The following is a 16,606-nucleotide window of genomic DNA, read 5'->3' on the forward strand; positions in this document are numbered from 1 at the left end:
TGTGGGATTTTCACCTAGTATGCTTTATTCTAGTAAGTTTTTTAATCACATTGATGTTTTTATTTATATAAAACCTATCCTTTTTTTTAGAAGTGTAGGTTCATCCATAATATATGTAATGCAAAATTTTACTATTCATATTTTCCAATCAATATCAGTTTTACTTTGACCTAATAAAAATATTGAACGGATTGATTTGTCATTATTTGATTGGTGCTTGAATTGTTCTATCAAACATTTATAAAATTAATTATATCTAAAATATTCAGTGTTACTAATGAAGTTTCAAACAATATGCCAAAATGATAACAACTAAGTACATTATATATAAATAAGTTAATCACAAATGAAATTGTTTAAAATGTATGTTATAGAGTTATAAATAATCTATTAAAATATACAAAACTTCTCCAATTTATTAATGAAATTATTTGAAGATCTAATGAGACAATCAAACAATAATCAAATCATATGATATCAAACTACTATATAGGGATATACGTAGACCAATGAGATGGTCTTACTCACAAGAATAACCACTACGCCAAAACCCCCTTCAGACGACGGTTTAGAAACCGTCGTCCCGCGAGATATAAATCTGTCACAGGGCTCGCTGCCGTCTATTGCACCTTCAGACGACGGTTAGGTTCTGTCATTTGAAGATACTATACATAACATCAGCCTAGTTTCGTACTGTCATATGAATATTGTTACGATGCATCTTTTTATTTATTAACGTCACTTTTAATCTCATCACATGACATACTAATAATTAAAAATGTCAAGTCGTTATATGGAAAATTGGCATATTGGTATTCGCGGTGACAGTTTTTATAATAATTTCTGTCGTAGTAACTTGTATCAGATGACGTAGGTCTTAATCAATCATGTCAAGAGATTTATTTTAGATGACAGATTCTTTTAATTTATTTTCTTTTTATTGTTGTTTAGATGATATTTTTTTAAACGTAAATGTCACTCCTTGCCTTCTTCTTCGAATGATTCTGGAAATGAACAATAATTATCAAATGAACAAGAATTTATGTATATCAATGATTTTAATTTTATTGGAGACTAATGCTCATAATCTGTTTACATTTGAACTACACAAATTTCTGAATGTAGTAAGGTTTAAAAAAAAAATAAGCAATCAATGTATCTCCAAATCTGTCAATATGTAGTCAAACTTTCAGAGGCGTGGTGGTGTTGATTGGAAAGCCAAATCCAACTTGAACTGAAGCATATCTAAGTCATCATCTCCTAGAATCCCCAAAGTCTTGATATCTGCAAAACCAATTGATGATGCTCATTAATTACGTACCGTATACAGATAGACCTAATTAATCTCCTTTTACCCTTTCTCCATTCTGAGACCCTTCACTTACCCACCCACATTATAAATAGGAAGCGTTTACCAATTCTCAATAGTCACCCAGGGCAACCTAACATTATACTTACAGTTTGTTATTTCGAGCATGGATAGACTTGTAAGGAACCTCTATCGTAAAGTTGAGTTTCAGATTGACCAACTCCGATATAAGGCACCCAGGTGGCTTGTCAATATATATGGTCCTGACCAGCGGCAATGGACTGCCGTGATGAATGGCCCTCCAAACACCCCTTATGAAGGAGGTGTATTCATAGTCGACATGGACTTCCCTGTCGATTTCCCCTCCACACCTCCAGTTGTAAGAACATGCATAAACTTGTTAACACACATAAATCAGTTCATATATTTGTAAATACACTCATGATATTACTATTATTCGCAGGTCATATTCAGGACCAAAATTTACCATCCTAATATCGGTCCCTTGGGGCATGTTTCTATGCCCCAGCTACTTGATCGCCATGCCCATAGTATTGCCACGGTAAGATGATGCTATAAATCTATGTATTTTTTACCCATAAATTTATCTATTCATGTTTGGGGTCTAGTTTATCTACTCATGTTTGGGGTCTAATTTAATTTATCTATGCATTTTATAGCTGCTGTAGAATATTTATGGACTGCTGGTAGAGCCCTTCATTGAGGGGCCATTTCCTGGCCGAGAGCGAATTGTTGAACGATACATCAGCAACAGGGCAGGTTATGTAGCAACTGCCAGGAGATGCACTGAAGAGCATGCAGTGGATATATGATGTGCAAATAGCAAGCAAGGGGGGCATTATGATGTGACGTGCGAATAGCGTACAAAAGGGGGCGTGATGTGCGAATAGCAAGGAAATTTGGATGCTGGGCAACCATTGAGTTAGATGGTGTGGACTACTGGATGGGCATAGAGCCAATCTTGAAGAACAGAATGATTACTGATTACAAATGTATTTGGTAATCAATCTGATCTTCAATGTTGGCTCCATGCCCCTCCAGTATTCGACGCCATTTAACTCTAATGGTTCCCCATCATCCCGATATCCTTGTTTACCATCTGCACATTCTTAAAGAAAGGAGATTTGGATGCCAAAGAAACACTGAGCTGGATGGTGTGGACTACTGGATGGGCATAGAGCCATTCTTGAAGAACAGAATGATTACTGATTACAAATGTACTTGGTAATCAATCTGATCTTCAATGTTGGCTCCATGCCCCTCCAGTACTCCACTCCATCCATCCAGCTCCAGTGTTTCTTTAGCATCAAAATCTCCTTTCTATTCGCGCATCACGCCCCCCCTTGTACGCTATTCGCACGTCACATCATAATGCCCCCTTGCACGCTATCCTTTTTTGATAGGCAATACAAAGTAGACAACTTATTCAAGTAGACATATCTATGTATATTCAAGTGGATCATAACATGATATAACAAAGTAGTCAACTTATTCGTTTATGTCTATTAAATTGAATCAGTTCTACTTCCTAACACATAACATGCTAAATTAATATGAAACATATGTCTATTCCTGAATCAGTTACTTCATAAACAGAACATAAAACAAGCCAACATGTTTCATACATAGACACATAACACATAACATGCTAAATTGACATGAAACATATGTCTCATCAGCATAACTCATGTTAAAATAGAAAACAATCAGGCAAGTTAGTATGCATGATCAGCTACCTTCCTAAACATAATATCAAGTTCATAACTTATGCTGATAGCATCGAAAACCCATCAACATCCTGAATGGTTTCAATCAGATAACAAGCTAAGTGGAAGGTATATTGTAAACTTATCTCATCACCATCCTGAATGGTTTCATAACATTTCCAGCTTTAAGAGTATGCCTAACATGTTATAACGAATAGACAACTTATTCGTGCATGTCTAAAACTTGTTCTCATAGCATCATAAAGCCACCACTATGTACCTGCCACTTGGATTGTACAGTTCATGATGAAGTTAGCATGGTGATGAAGTGTATGATACTGTCACCACAAGCTTAGTCATAAACTTGTGTTGTTAGAATCATACAACTTCATCACCATGTTAAACACTTTTCCATAAGCATGACAAGCCAAGTGACATGATACATAGTAATGGAGATTTAGGAGTATGCCTAACATGCTATAACAAGTAGACAACTTATTCAAGCAGACATGTATATTCAAGTGAACATGCTATAACAAGCATACAACTTATTCCTTACTTATCATCATAGGTCATGTTCAAATAAAAAAGAGTATGGTGATATCTTATCATTTTGCAAGCCATATCAGTACATGCAATTAGCCTAAATTTACCCTTTAATACATGCTTCATACATGCTCAATGACCCTTTTACAATGTTCCTCTAATACTTGATGCATGATTAATAAGCTACATGCCCAAATGAACAATTGTACACATACTCATACAGAACCTCAAACATAAACATCAACAGAACATCAAACATAAACATGTTTCATACACATACACATACTCAATCACTTCTATCAGTATAACTCATAGGTGTAAGAGTATTGTCAATCAAAATGAACATTCAAAGCTTTAGAGTATGCCTAATCAGCCAAATGTTTAATGATCATTCATACATAAACTCTATGAGTCCTAGCTTCCTAAACAGTTATATCTAACCAATCAGTTCATACCAATCATTTCATCATCACCCACAACATCATACATATATGTAATCATTCAGTTCAAATCCACATAACAATATATATATACTCAAAATCAGGCTAGTTTCCTAAATCAATGAGTTCTATGTTCATATACATACACATACTCATTCAGATATATAACAATCCAAGTGGAAGATATATTGCAAACCTATCTCAGCAGCACCACCCACAACAACATCATACATGCAACCAATCAGTTCAAACCAACATAACAACAATATATACTCAATAAGTTAAAGAAATCTTCCCATATGCTAAACGCAAGAACTGATTGACTATCTCTTGAGCCAGCCTTCGCATGTAGCATTCTTACTATCCCTACAAATATTATGTTAAAATAAAAAGAAATCAGAACATCTTCAGCAACCGGCACTGTATTGCCCTAGGTTAAAAAAGATAATGACCTAAGAATTTCAGCGGTGAATCTAACAATGAATACAATAAAATCAGTATCTAAGCGAGAGATCTAACCCTTTAAATCATAGCTCTGAAAATCAATAAATCTTTATTCCAGCTGTTGAAATCGACATACACAAAAGTAAATCGGATGAGGAAAAGAGAGAGTAAGGAACAATGAAAATCAATAGATACTTACCAGTACCGTGTTTATAGCTCACCCAGTGATTGCATGTTCAAATCAGCCATGGAGATAGAGAGGGATGAAAGGGATGAAGCTCTTGCGTAACCTAAACTGGGGTTTGGGATTAGAGAGAGTGTTTATATATCAGCTGAAATTTAAGTCAAACAAGAGCGCCTAAAATTTGGTATGGCCGCGTAAGTGAAATTTCATTTGCCGCTTTTTTGTTTTCGGCAAACAATGACATTCATTTATTAGAAGTGTCATCTGTTGAGTAAGTGAAATTTAACGAAAACGCGCGTTTTCTTTGGATGACAGGATTATGTAATCGTAATGTCATCTGAGAATCGAGCGCATTTTTTATTTCGCTTTCAGATAACATACAGTTAAAATACTGTCACGAAAAATATTCAGACGACACAAAAACAAACGTCTGTCATGTATCTTGTGTCATGTGAAAGGGAAAATGGCATAGTTAACTAACATGACACGTGGTTCAATCAAATAGAGTCTTAAAGAGCATACATGCACACCATCATTTCTCGTCGGAATAAGTGGAACAACATGGGGTCTTTGAACGTAACCGTTATTGACTCTCCCATTAAGAGATTGTCATGTGGCTACCCACTGAAATCTAGGGCACTGTCTGAATCTACTATAAATATAACTTACAATATCCAAAAGGTACACACACTTATTCATTCTTCCAGTTCACTTAAACTCACAATTTTTTTACCATTAGGTATCAAAACGGAGTCGCGTGTTCCCGGGCCCTTCTCTAAGCGATTAGTGGATCCAACAAGCTCAATTTGGAAATCATTACATCACCGTTCGTTCAAAAAAAATTATTAGATAGTGTTAGAATTGACATTGCTTAAAAATATTATAATTTTAGCATTTTGTAGAAAAATTGTATCTTATTTCTATATTTAAAAAAAAAGCAACAATAAATTCGTATTAGTGAAATAACCAAGTTATTAATAGATGAATAAGAGTTCGATTTAATACATCACGAGTTTTGAACTTGGTTTAAATAGGTGATTTCAAGTATTTCATTAGTTTTTCAACTTACTTAAAATGATATATTGGATACCTCAATTTGTTTAAAACGACTTATTGACATCTTGAATTTATTTAAAATGATCTTTTGACTTCTAAACTTGTTTAAATTAATATATATTTCAATTTGTTTAAATTCTTCCTTATTCTATTATGTGGAGTTAGAGAACTAACCGTAAATAATTAAATTAACTAAGACCCTGTTTGATAACAACAAAAATCACTTAAATTAATAAATTAAGCACTTATTTAATTTAAATGTGTCTGATAATGGTATTTTATTAACCACTTAAATTATTCAATTAAGCTACATATCACTTATTTTGATAAGTCAAAATATTTAACTTAAATTTTTTTTTTGATGAAATTTAACTTAAAATTTTAAGTTAAACATTATCAACTAATATGGGGCAGGCACTATGGGCAGTTCCCCGGGCAGTGCCGGGCAGGCTAGGGCAACGGCTGGGGGCCAGGAGCAGTAGGTCAGGGGAACGCAGTTTCTCCTAGATCTAGGGTTATTGTTAATGGGATTGGGAAAAGTTCTTGGAAAGATACTGTTATGGGAGTAGTAGAGGAGGAGCCTTGTATGGAGGAGGTGATGATGGTGGGGGAGTCCGAGGATCTGTACTCGGATTCTGATGATGAGGAGGGTATCCAAGACGATCCTCTTTGTCCTGTGATCAGACTCTCTTCAGCCGAGAAGAGGGAGCTTAGAGAGAAATGGAAGGTTTTCCTAATTGTTACGGTGCTTGGGAAGCGTATTAGCTTTAACTATTTTGCACAAAGGATCCAAGCTCAGTGGGCAAGGAAAGGGAAAGTCAGTATTACTGACCTGGAGAATGACTACTATGTCATTAAATTCACCAGGGTTGAAGATTATAATGATGTGATTAAGGGAGGCCCATATATTATTTCCAACCATGTTTTGGCCTTAAGGCCTTGGGTTCCTAATTTTAATCCTCACGATTGTTCTGTTAACAGGATTTTGACTTGGGTTAGGTTCCCAGGCCTTCCCATTGAGTATTATAGTGAAAAGTTCCGCAGCAAGATTAGAGGGCTAGTTGGAAAGGTCCACCACGTAGACAAAAGTACGGTGGGAGCTATTAGGGGCAAGTTTGCTAGGGTTTGTGTTGATGTTGATCTTGCTAAACCTTTGTTATCAAAATTCTGTGTTCGAAACAAAGTGTTCTTTATCGAGTATGAAGGGTTACATAACATTTGTTATGATTGTGGCATGTATGGTCATTCTCAGGAGGGTTGCCCGAAAAGGGAAAAGGTTATAAAGGAGATTGTGGTGGATGGTGTGGATAGATCTGAAGTGAGCCAGGGGAATGGTGGGAATTTTGGGCCATGGATGGTGGAAAAGAGGACTAATAGACGAAGAACACAACCTTCAGTTGAGCAGAATCGTCCTCCTGATGTTAGTATTAACTTGAAGGCCTCCTCTACTAAACCTCTTGTTCTTCCCAGTATCAAAGAGAAACCTATCTCTAATACTAGGGAGGAGCATGGAGCCGGTTCAGCTTTCACATCAGGATCTAGGTTTGGGGCCCTGTTGATGGAGGAAGTTCAGGATCCTGACCAGGGGGATGTTCAAAGCATGCCGGGTTTGGAGTCGGTTGAACCATCTGAGAGGGTGGTTGAATTTGTTAATCCCCTCTTTGTGCCTAAAGACGAAGCCCAGGGGGGTCACTGGCCGTGTCGGGCCAGAGTATGAAGAAGATTAATGAGGTTAGTATTCCTACTCTGTGTGGTGATCCTGGGATTGGGAAATCAATGGGAGTTACTAAAACTAGTTTGAAAAAGTAGATTAAGGGTAAACAGAAAAGTATCCAAAATACTTTGGGCTTACCAGAGAAGAGAGGGCCGGCAGGTACCTCGGCGAGGCTCTCAGGAGCCCCTAGCAAATACCTGGCTTAGGGGTGTGGGTGCGGTCAGTTTTCCTCCTTTCTATGGATTTGTTGTGTTGGAATGTTAGGGGTGCGGCTAGCAAGGCTACCCGTGTCCATATTAATGATCTTATTAAACAGTTTAATCCTTCTTGTTTCGCTTTATTGGAAACTAAGATTAGTGGAGATAAGGCAGATGAGGTGGTTAAAAAGTTTAAAAACTGGAACTGTGTTAGATCGGAGGCAACTGGCCGGGCTGGTGGGATCTGGCTTTTCTGGAGGCCAGATCGGGTTCATTTCAATATTATTTGCATGGATAAGCAATTTATTCACTGTAAAGTGAGTGTCCCCGGTAATGTTTCTTTTTTTATTACCCTTGTATATGCTGACCCTATCCTAGCTAATCGAAAACGGCTTTGGGAGGTTCTCTACTCTATGAGTGTCAACATTTCTGAACCCTGGTTCGTGGTGGGTGACTTTAATGATATCGCCTTTATGAGTGATCAAAGAGGGGGTTCTAATCATTATGTTAATCGCTGCCTTCATCATAAGAATAGTATGGATTTATGTGAGCTGTCCGATCTGGGGGCTTCTGGTCATAGATTCACTTGGAAACGTAACAGTGCCTTTGTTCGGTTGGATAAGGTCTACGCTAATGTTTTAGCTCAGACTTCTTACCCTGAGAGTTCTGTGTTAAATCTCCCGTTCCGACATTCGGATCATTGTCCTATTTTATTTAGGCTTTTGAGAGGTAACCGCCCTAGGGGAGAGAGACCGTTCCGGTATCAGTTGGCTTGGGAGTCCCATCCTAAGTTCAAGGATTTTGTTCAAGAGAATTGGAAACCTCTTTCGAATGTCCTTTAAGCTGCGGAAGGGTTCAGGAATAATGTGCTGGGGTGGAATAGAAATGTCTTTGGGCATATTATTAGAAGAAAGAACAAGTTATTAAAGAGGAAGGAGGGCATTCAGCGTAGGTTGGAGGTGAGGTTTGATCACAGTTTGGATGGCCTCCTCAGAACCCTTCAGAATGAGCTAGAAGCTGTGCTCAGGCAGGAGGAGCTTCTCTGGTTTCAGAAATCTAGGAAGTCCTGGATTAAAGATGGGGATCGGAATACCAGATACTTCCATCTTTCTACCATGATCAGGAGGCAGAGAAATAGAATTGATGCCATTAAGGATTCTAATGGGGATTGGGTGTATGAAGATGAGGAGATTCAGAAATTAGCCCTGGAGTTCTATAAGGATCTGTTTAAAGAGGAACCGGTCCAGCTGGAGAGGGCTCACTCTGTTGCTTCCTTTCCTCTGATTAGTGTGGAAAGCAGTCAGGATGCCTTTAAACCTATATCCCGTAAAGAGATAGACCAAGCCATTTTCAGTATTGGGGCTTCTAAAGCTCCTGGGATTGATGGCCTGCATGCGGGCTTTTACCATAAACATTGGGAAGTTGTGAAGGATGGTATCTATAATTTTGTCATAGGTGTGTTTAATGGTTCTCAGGATATTGAGATGGTGAATAGAACCCTTCTGGTTCTGATTCCTAAAATTGATAAGCCTACTTCCTTTTTGCATATGAGACCTATCAGTCTTTGTAATGTTCTTTATAAGACGGTTACAAAGATTGTGGCTAATAGAATCCGTGGCATTCTTCCTGCGATCATTTGTCAGAATCAGGGTAGTTTTGTGCCCGGTAAACAAATGATGGACAATGTGGTGATTGCCCAAGAGATGGTCCACACTATGAAGATTAGGAAGGGGAAGAAAGGCATTGTGGCTCTGAAGCTGGATCTGGAGAAGGCCTATGATCGTATCAACTGGAATTTCCTGATGGAGAGTCTGGAGAGAGCTAGAATCCCAGACACCTGGAGAAGGTTAATTAAGGTATGTATCTCTTCTCATGTGTTTCAAGTGATGGTTAATGGGGATATGTCGGAGGAGTTCTCCCCGGGCCGGGGTATCCGTCAGGGTGATCTTATGAGTCCCTTCCTTTTCGTTATTGCTATGGAAAGGTTATCGCACCTGATTCAAGATGCAATTGATAATGGGAGTTTCCACCTGATAGCTATCAATAGCTTCTGTCCCCAGGTGACTCACTTATTCTTTGCAGACGATGTCCTCATCTTCCTGGAAGGTAATGAGGAGCAGTTGAGTATTATAATGGATATTCTTGATTGCTTTTGTTCGGCCTCTGGGCAGAAACTTAACATCCAGAAATCCAAAAGATGTGCTCTAAGAATATGAATCCGAGAGTCTGTAAAAGGTTAAGTGATCTCTCTGGTATTCCTCTTACTGATTCTCTTGGGAAGTATCTGGGCATTCCCCTCCACAGTGAGAGAGTTTCTAAAGTTTCCTTTAAAGATACTTTGGACAAAGCTAATATGAAGTGTGCCATTTGGAAAGCCAAGAATCTTTCTCTCGCTGGCCACCTCACGTTGATTCAATCAGTTAATTGTGCTACTCCCAATCACATTATGCAGGCTTATCAGCTTCCGGGTCCTGTTCTTAATGATCTTGATAAGATCAACCGCAGGTTCCTGTGGGGGGAAGCTGTGGAGGGAAGAAAGATCCATCTTGTGCCTTGGAGTGAGGTTTGTCAACCGAAAGTTTCTGGTGGCCTGGGCATTAGGAAAGCAAAGGATAATAATAAAGTTTTATTAATGAAACTCCTTTGGCGTATGTGGTAGTGCCCCTCCTCTCTTTGGGTTCGCCTTCTCCGTGGTAAGTATAGGAAAGACAAAATCTTTGGGGGCCCTAAGGAGAGAGTTGTCAATTGTTCTTTCCTCTGGAAAGGGCTTAGCGCCGTGTTTGCAGAGTTCTGCTTGGGGGTTGGTCTGGAGGTGGGTAATGGTAAGACCATCAGCTTCTGGTTTGACACTTGGATTGGGGATCAACCGTTAATTGATGTTTGTAGCTCCCCCCCTCCTAGGGACACCCATAACTGGAGGATTGCAGATGTAGTAGACTCAGAGGGGGACTGGATCTGGTCTAAGTTTGATACCTTCTTTAGCCTGGAGACTCTCCTTAGAATCCGGGGAGTGAAGGTTAGTAATCAAGAGGAGGACATGGATAGGCATTGCTGGGCGCTGACTAATAATGGAGTTTACTCTTGTAAGTCTGCCTTTGAAGCTTCTACCCTCAATAGGTCCGATCCCCCCTCGGATATTTGGAAATCCATTTGGGCCCTCAAAGTCCCTTATCGTATTAGAAGTTTCCTGTGGCTGGGAGTTAAGGACAAGTTGCTTACTAATTCGGATAGGCACGGATGGCATTTGGCGGACTCTGGAGCTTACAGTAGATACAGTGGCCATGTTGAATCTTTGTGCCATGCTCTTAGGGATTGCTCTAAGAGTAAAGAGGTTTGGAAGAAAATTCTCCCACACCATATTCTCTCTTCCTTCCTGGCCCACTCTGAGTTTGACTGGTTCTCTGATGGTATCAGTGGGAAGTTACTGACTCACTTGGAGCATGGGGACATTCTCTTTGCTATAATCTGTCACCAAATCTGGAAGTGGAGAAATGAGGAGATTTTTGGTAATAAAATTGTTGTTATTCCAAACTTAGCTGAGTTCTTCTCCAAAAAACTTTCTACTATTATTGAGAGTCTTAAAGGGGATTCCCTTGCCAGGTCTACCCAGGAAAGTGATGTCCATCTCGTGGGGTGGAGCAGGCCGAGCGAGGGGGTTGTCAAATTAAATACGGATGGCTCATGCCTTATCAATGGTAAGATTGCGGCCGGAGGTGTTCTTAGAGATACGGGGGGCGCCTGGCTCTCTGGGTTCACACAGAATCTTGGGTTGGGCTCTTCCTTCTCTGCGGAGCTCTGGGGTATTCTCTCTGGCATCAAGCTTGCTAAAAACCTGGGCGTTAAGAAACTGTCTGTGGAGTCTGACAATTTGGAGGCCATCAAAATGATTACTGAGAATCATGCTATTGGTCTTAATAGCCGCAACCTTATCAAAGCTATTAAGAGGCTTTGCTCTTCCTTTGAGATCTTAAAGTTCAGTCACATTTTCAGAGAGCAGAACCATGTTGCGGATTGCTTGGCTGCGGCTGGCCATGAGGAGGTGTTACTACCCTTTCTGATCCCCCTACCTTTCTCTCCTCTCTTCTTTTAGAAGACAGGGTTGGGGTTAGCTTCCCTAGGCTAATCCCAGGTTAATTGTTCTTTGCTTTGTTTTTTCCTTTCCTTTTCCTACCAAAAAAAAAATCAACTAATATTTTAATATTCAACACTTATTTTTAATATTTATCAAACACTTATATCATTTAATAATTTCAGCACTTATAATATTCAACACTTAAAATTCAGTTATATTTTCAGTTTAATATAAGAGGAACCTTGTTTGATAACCCACTTAATGACTTAAATTAAAATATTAAGCACTTATTTAATTTAAGTGCGTTTGATAACAATTATTTACCCACCACTTAAATTAGTAAATTAAGTTAAAAATCACTTATTTTAATAAGTAAAATATTTAATTTAACATTTTAAACTAAATATTATCCACTAATATTTTTATAATAATTATATAATTCAATATTTTTTATCACTTATATTATTAAGTGATTGAAAATTGTTGTTGACATGTCTTTGTGCTAGTATAAGACAATAATGAACTTTTCAAAGTGTTGACTTCATTTTATTTTATTTTTGGTTACTGACTTCATTTTTTATTTTAAGATTCCTTTTCAGAAGATTTGACAGTAGTTACCAATTCTCAATATTCCAATTTTGTCCTATCTATTTGACTTACTATTCTTCAATCTAAATTCTTTTTTCTTAGTTTCTTCAATTTATAAATAACTAAAAAAAAGGAGTACAAAGTGTTTGAATAATTAACACAAAAGTTTAGGAAAAGATACCAACTATCCTTGGAATTTATAAAAACAATAAATAAGAATAATATCTTCAATTATTGGTTTAGTGATTTCTTAATCAGTAGAAACAACGAGGGGGCGGAGACAAGGGGGCGGGGGCCTGGTCCCTCTTCGACCGCCAGAACCACCATGATCACGAATAGTTTTAGTCCTTTCTGGCTCTACGAAATTTAAGGTTGTGGTGGTTCTGGCCCTCATGTTTTCAAAAAATAATGATCAGATGCTGAATTAGCATCCCAAAATTGGCCTAGGTCCTGTTAGGTCATTTCTAAATCAAAAATTCTATTTTTTTACCTATTAGAATGTCTTTAAATCCAAAATTCTAATATATTTTTTGGCCTGTGTTGAGCGATTTCCGCAAGTGCACGACATACGCTTGTAGTAATAAAAGATATCGAACCCACAGGGAACGCTTTTTAACGAAAACTTATTTTGAATCAGTTAGATTTACTTTAAGGTTTATAATATGTAAAATCGTTTAATTGAATTTGGTTTTGAAATTGCTAGAGTAAGAATTAGATTAGAGTATAACGAATGTTTAGAAATCACTTCTGATTTAAGGATAAATTTACAAAACAGAAACGTTTAGTTCTTTAGAAAAGTAAACAAATGTATTCGTTTGCATTAAGCAAAGAAAACAACTTTAAACTTTGTATAAAGCATAACAATGAAATAAACGTCGATTCCTCTAATTTTAGGGCTTTGAACTGCAGTCAATCCTCCTACGGTCGGGTTAGATCGCTACCTTAACCAAATTGATACTCTACTGATGATATCAATTTGCCTAAGTGTTCAACAAAGTTTCCTTGTAAAGATTTTGAATTTAACTACGTTTTAATGAAAACACCAGAACTCACTTCGGATCATTTACCAAAGTGCTACATAAAAATCCATCGAATAGAATGAACTTTATTAGATGAAATATGAATTTGATACAAGTTTACAGAGAACAAGAAGCATGGAAACTTTCGACGACTTGCAAGTGAACGAGTTGTCAATCCTTTCCTTGGGTTTCGTTAGAGTTTGTCAGGCTCAGGGACAGATCCTCTACTAAATCTTCTCGCTGTAACTTCGTAATAGAGATACGGTCGGCTATTACCAAAATGTAAACTAATATGAACAAATCTAAATGTTACTGTGTTTGTAATTATTTAATAAACAATGTGTGTACATCATATTGCTTTTTACAGAATCGAACTTCTAATCTCTGACTCATTTCTGAGTCAGAGTTTCTGCATAACTCCTGCACTAATCTTAAAATCTAACTTTCTCATTATTTTTAACTTTCAATCAACTCTTTATTTATAGATGTTGAAGAGTCGTGATTGAAGTGTCGTGTCCGTTGTGGAGAGTCGTGTCTGCTGCGAAGAGACATTTCTATCCACCCGAACGAATGCGTTTCTTGGAATTTAAACATGTGTTTGTTGTGCTGCAAAGGCTGCTGATCTTACCGAGAATAATTAATTCTCGGCCGAGAATAGGGAAGTGAAATTTCAGCCTTTGGACGAAAGGGAGGAGGTGACTGGCGACGCGTGCCGCGATCGAGAATGGAGGATTCTCGGTCGCGACATGGAGTATTTTCCGTTTCTTCGACTTCGTCCTCGTCCTCGTTTTGGCGTGTTTGATCTTCGTCGTCTTTGACTCCTTTTGTAGGGGTTTTCTTTCGTTTTAGGCTCTTTTCGTTCCTATTTGGATTTTACCAAATATCCAAGTACCTTGCATGAAAGAAACATATCTGAAAGTAAAAGTATTCTAAACAGGTATAAATAATGTGAATTCAAAGCAAAACTTGATGTAATTATTGATGATATTTTAGGTATATTTTGGGCTTAACAGCCTATTAGAGCATCTCCAACACAGCTCACTAAACAACGTTTTTGCCAAAAATAGTGATTAAAGCAGTGAGGATGCATCTCCAACAGATCGATGTGGCTAGCTATTTTTTTGGCGATCGTATTTTGGCTCGTTTGTTTTGACGAGCTTTGGAGGCTCTCCAATTGAATACTTTAGTATACTTTCTCTCTCTTGCTTTCCTCTTCGTTTGTTCAAGGGTTTGCAAGAAACCGAACCAGTTCCATGGTTGAGGTTGAAACTCAGAGAAACTGTTGATGGGTTTGGACGTAGCTGGTTAAAATTGATAAGGTTTGAGTTTTTTCTTCTAATTGATCTCCATTTTCTGGGATTTACTTTTTTTATTTTGTTTGGATTTCAAATTTATAAAGTTTAGGGTTTCCTTTGATTTCCATTCCATTTATAAGGTTTGGGTTTCTTCTTCTTCTAATTGATCTCCATTTTCTGGGATTTGCTTTTTTTTGTTTTGTTTGGATTTCAAATTTATAAGGTTTCATTCCGTTTATAAAGTTTGGGGTTTTTTTTCTTCTAATTGATCTCCATTTTCTGTGTATTAAGTTTGTTTGATAGTTGAAAAAATGGAATGAGTTTGATTTGATTAATTGTTTGATCTTACATAATTTTTCCAGACTTGCTTTTCAATTGAATTTCCTGATGCCAATTTTATAGTTGAAACACAAGTACTATCAGTTCTGTTTAAGAGCTAATTCGACTCCTATATTACAAATGAAGTTCTGTTTATATTGTAGTCTCTCGATAAGTGATGATACATTGATGACTTTTAGCATGTAGTATGTTGCTTCATGGAAAGTCTTAGTGTTTCCTTAAATTGCCATACCTTGAACAAACATCTTGATTTCTCTGGCATTTATCTGTCTGTTTGATGTGTATCATGTAATCTTTTATATTCTTATGATGTTCTATTGATCATTTGTATGAGGCCAATTGTGGTAGAACTAGTACAAGGATGAGAAGAGTGAACAATGTAGCTTAGTTGCCAATGCAAAGTGAGAAGAGATAGGTCACTAAATACATCCACACATGGAGGGCCGAGAAGCGTTTACTATGGCTAAGTATTGACATGAGAGGGTAATGTAAGACATCTATTAGATCATTTATTTGCTAGAAATTTATTCTACAACTGTTATTCGGCTGGTGTGTATGCATAAAAAGTTTAAAATTTAAAATCTTCTAAATTAAAATATGTGAAACAGTACTCTTCTACCACTATTACTGACCTTTTTGATAACCTAGCACACACATGGGAGGGTAATGTGATGGTTAGTTTATAAGATATATTTAGTCTTGATGCTGTGGAACTTTTGAGTTTTAAATAGTTTGTTTTAGAATAGAAAAGTGTGGCAGCCAGTAGTGCAATCCCAGTGCAAATGTCTTCTTCCTTCTTGTAAATATCATGGAAATAAACTAGGTTTGTGTTCTTGTTGTTGATTAATGAAGATTCTGTTAAACTCACCCACCCAATATTTATCGCATCTGTCGCATTTTATCATAATGCGACAGACTCCAGTAGTACGAGCTTGTCGCATCTGTCGCATTTTATCATAATGCGACAGACTCCAGTAGTACGAGCTTGTCACATCTGTCGCATTTTATGATACGACAGACTTTAGTAGTACGAGCTTGTCGCATTTGTCGTATTTTATCATGATACGACAGACTTCAGTAGTATGAGCTTATCGCATCTATCGCATTTTATCATGATACGATAGACTCCAGTAGTACGAGCTTGTCGCATCTATCGCATTTTATCATGATGCGACAAACTTCAGTAGTATGACCTTGTCGCGTCTGTCGTATTTTATCATGATGCGACAGACTTCAGTAGTATGACATTGTCGCGTCTGTCGCATTTTATCAGTATAAGCCATTATTATTGCAATCGATATTGTAAACTGATTACACTTATTTTATTAACTCTTTTTCTTGCTCTATTTATCCAATATTTCTTTCATGTAGGTTAAAAACGTTTTATCATGGATTCATATTTTACAAATTTGATAATAACCATGAAGAACATATGTCACAATCACCTCAACTTTCTCAAATTCCCACCACACAAGATAAGTTTCCTTTTCAATCTCAGATTGGTTCTTCTTCTGAAGGTAATAAACAGAAAAAGGTTCGAACAAAAAAATTCTCTTCACAAGAGGATATGTTACTCATTTCAACATGGCTAAATGTTAGTATGGATCCTATACATGGAAATAGTCAAACACAACAGACATGTTGGAATCAGATTGCTGCTTATTTTCATGAACATA

The sequence above is a fragment of the Euphorbia lathyris genome, chromosome 8 (genome assembly GCF_963576675.1).
Source record: "Euphorbia lathyris chromosome 8, ddEupLath1.1, whole genome shotgun sequence".
In the NCBI taxonomy this organism is placed as follows: Eukaryota; Viridiplantae; Streptophyta; class Magnoliopsida; order Malpighiales; family Euphorbiaceae; genus Euphorbia; species Euphorbia lathyris.